Consider the following 3,975-nt stretch of genomic DNA (forward strand, 5'->3'; position numbering starts at 1 on the left):
TCAAATAATTAGTCATATTTTTGGATGTATATTCAGTGCCATTATCAGACCTTAGTATGTGGATTTGGGACGAAAAATGGTTCATGACAAGATTATGAAAGTCCTTGAAAGCATCCATAACTTCACTTTTGAATTTTAGGAGGTACAACAAAGTGGCTCTTGAGAAATCATCAACAAAGATAACGTAGTACCTATAACCATCAAAAGACTCTAGAGGTGCAGGTCCCCAAACATCGGAGTGCACCATCTCTAAAAACTTGCTAGTCCTAGACATGGAAGAATTGAATGGGAGTCTAGTAGATTTTGACAAATGACAAATTTCACATACAAGGGAGGATTTGCATAAACTAGGGAACAACGTAGACAACACAGATTCTGAGGGATGTGCTAGGCGTTGATGCCACAACCGATGTTCTAGGTTTGAGCTGACTTGGAATCCCTTTGGAACATTGAGGTCCTCTGAAAAATAGTACAGCCCATTTAGGTAGTGACCTTCACCAATCAGCTTCTTGGTGGCTAGATCCTGAAAAACAACATTGTGGGGGGAAAAAATTGCACGACAGTTTAGAGAGTTTGTAATCCTTCCTACGGACAATAATTGAAAAGGAAAAGATGGAAATATAACGCTGTGGACTCAACAGTTTCTGAGATCAGTTTAACTTTCCCTCTACCTAGAACTGGCACACCTCTACCATTTGGTACAGAAACTAGTGATGGTTTAGTGTAGCTTTCAAAATCGTATAGCTTTGAATATTGATTTGTCATGTGATCTGTGGCACCCGAGTCTATAATCCAAAAATCATGAGAGTGACTAACATTTAGAGCAGTTGAAAAAGCACACATGATACCTGGAATGTCTCCTTGAGGTACATGACCAGATTCAGCTAAGAACCCTGCAAACTGTCCAAGAAGAGCAGTTTGACTTTCTCCACTCGACGTTTCACCTGTGCTTCCTTTTCTGGTTTGAAGGTAGGTTGAGAACTCATTCAACAAGTTAGCCGGATTGGCTGTAAAGTTCATCGACCCACCGATGGATGTAGCAGCATCAGCATGGTACTTGTTTGTATGTGGTCTAGCGTGTGAGCCCTTATGATCTCTTAAAGGCTTGTTCTCAAACCTTGGCTTCAACTCTGGGTGCAATATCCAGCATCGATCTATTAGATGTCCAACATTATTACAATGTAGACACTTCAGATCTAGCCTTTTTCCCTTGTATACTTTATCTCCAAATGACTTGTGATTTGTCACAAAAGCTCTAGCCTCAGACACACTAGGTTTTACGTCAACATTCATGACTTTTCTGCGTACTTCTTCTCGCTGGATAGTAGTGCAAACACTTGCAAATGATGGAAGTTCGGGATTCCTTAGAATATGGCTTCTAAGATCTTCATATTCAGAACCCAAACTTGCAAGCAAATGAAAGATTTTGTCTTCCTCGGACCTTTCTAACAGTACGGCAGCATCGATAGTGTGTGGTCGATACATATCTAGTTCGTTCCACATGTTTTTCATGCAACCGAGATGATGAACAAAGGATTTATCACCTTGTTGAAGACTTGCGAGAACTAGAGGATTCTGAAAAACTGAAAATTTCAGACAGCTTAGGATCCATGGAGTTGAGGAGCCACGACATGACCAGCTGGTCTTTGCACAGCCATGCTTCATGCTCCGGCGATGCGACGTCAGGTGCTTCAATACTTCCATTGACGAATCCAAGTTTGGATCTTCCTCCAAGGGCAAGAGATATTGATCTGGACCATGGAAGATAGTTAAACTCATTTAACAACACAGAACACAAACGTTGGTTTGGGTTGACTTCAGCTTCTGGAAAACTAGGGCGAGGAGCTGTGAAGCTTTCAGCTTCTGAGCCAAAAAGATTATCTTCTGCCATTATCGAAACGAATGTGCAGAAGAAGAGAAGGGACAACAATGGAGTCAGGCCGGTTAAGGTTCCGGCTCTGATACCATGTGGAAAATATGGAAGAGAATGCTTTTTCTTATTATATTTCTCTACAAGATTACACGGATATATATACATGAAAAAAGGGAAGACTTATGTCCAATCACCCTAAATTAAGGGATCCAAGTGTGTAGGTAGGACGGCTTATATGACGGCTATAGGATAGGACGGCTTATAGGACGGCTATAGGACGGCTTATAGGACGGCTATAGGACGGCTTATAGGACGGCTATAGGACGGCTTATACTTCCAATACATACAGATACCCTATACATTCATGCAATTCTATACAAAAAGACAATAGAGAAAACAAGAGAGAGAAAGTAGATAGAGAGTACAGAAAATTAAATCCGAAATTGAAGTCACAAATACGGAAGGCAAAAAGGTTCTTGCCGAATTGGATTGAGGAAATTGCAGTCGCAGAGACCCAGAAATTGAACAAAGGGAGACGCTCGCACCAAGAACAAAACCCCCAAGGCTTATGTAAGTCCCAACGGAAGAATTGCAGGGGCCTATGGTCTGAGGCAAAATCTGACTCACTCCGAAATCGGAGATCTTGACCTGGTTCCTTGCGTTAATCAGAAGATTCGACGGTTTGATATCGCGCTGGATGATCATCTGGCAGTGGAGGTAGGCAAGGCCGCTGAGAATTTGCTTGGCCAAATCGGAGAGGGCCTTCTCGTTCCCGATGTTTAGCCCTCCAGGACCTGGATCTCGCCGTTGTGGATAACAGGACTAGACGATGGTGGTGCGTGGCTGCGGGTTGAGGACAGAGAAAAGAGATAAAAGGAGAGGCCAAGCGTTGGTGGAGATCAAAGAGGGAGAAAGAAGTTTTATTTTTATTTTTTATTTTTTATTATAATTAATTTTTTTTTTTTTAATTTTTTAAAATTTTTAATATCCAGGTGAACTCATATTGATACGTGGCTTCTAATCATTGTTTGTGTGGATACCACGTCATCAGTTAACGAAGGTTCTCACAGAGAGATATATGAAAGTGTCATAGAATTATGACTTGAAGTATCAGACTGAGACAAAAAAAACTTGACCTATGAAATGTTGAAAACCAAAAAACTTCAAAGTAGTAAATTGAGATTCATCCTAATTTTTCTACTTTCTACATTTTGTAATGTTATTCTATTTGAAAGTGTATGATAACTATTTTCTTTAGAGTTAATTAATATTAACAATTTCGTTTTGTTTTCCCTTTTGTTCCTTCAAAATTCCCTTCTTAAAAACGTAATAAGTTTTTACTCATTTAACATCACCAGTAACTACTTTGTACTCTTATAATAGTAGGGCGATAGCTCAAGGCAGGGAACCCAGGGCTCATAAAAAAACAAGCATTTTGATAGACGCTTCAATATCATTAGAAGATATGCTGCTGAGGGAAAAGTCAACATCCTCCATGTTGACTCAGTCGATAACATAGCATATCCACTAACGAAGCCAATGTCTCAAGTCCAACTTGACCACCATATGAAAAAGATGGGTATTAGATATATGGGAAGGTGCCTTTGAGTGCAATATAATAAGTTTTTACCCATAAAGCCACTCGTTTGATGTAATAGCTTTTGAAATACTCATTAGGTTAAACTCTTATTTGTTTAATGAATGGCAAAGCTTATTACTAATCATTGTTTATTGTATCATGTGTTTAAGTAGTACGAGAATCCAAGGAATAAATTCGATCTAAGAGAGAAGTGATCAAAGTAAGTTAGATTAATGAGACATTTCTATTATGTTCATTCCTAAAACGTTCCTATTTGTAAGATTGCCGATTGGGCATTGACAATCCGTTAAGGTTAATATGTGTTATGTTGACTCAAGCATGAGTGTGACTAGTCTCAAGTCATTTAGTGTTGGACACGAAGAGGTGCTCGAATGGGTAATTGAACACACTAAACAACAATGAAAAGAGAGTTCAAACATACATGTCATGTAAGAACTCATAAGTTGCAATATGCAAAGTAGCCCTTTGACCTAAGGCATCATAGTTGTCTAATGGTTAGGTC

The 3,975-nt window shown here is 39.4% G+C and overlaps 1 long non-coding RNA gene across 1 annotated transcript; it reads right to left on the reverse strand.

The window, feature by feature from the left end:
• Nucleotides 1-279: 279 nt before the first annotated feature.
• Nucleotides 280-925, reverse strand: LOC125479911. The gene is made up of 2 exons (XR_007260358.1): nucleotides 849-925; nucleotides 280-523 (listed from the first exon to the last, which is right to left on the reverse strand). It is a non-coding gene; the product is annotated as an uncharacterized LOC125479911 (long non-coding RNA).
• Between the last annotated feature and the right edge of the window lie 3,050 nt (nucleotides 926-3,975).

This window comes from the organism of the source record quoted next, unplaced genomic scaffold (genome assembly GCF_019419815.1).
Source record: "Pyrus x bretschneideri cultivar Hongxiangsu unplaced genomic scaffold, Pyrus_bretschneideri_v1 Contig30, whole genome shotgun sequence".
Classification (NCBI taxonomy): Eukaryota; Viridiplantae; Streptophyta; class Magnoliopsida; order Rosales; family Rosaceae; genus Pyrus; species Pyrus x bretschneideri.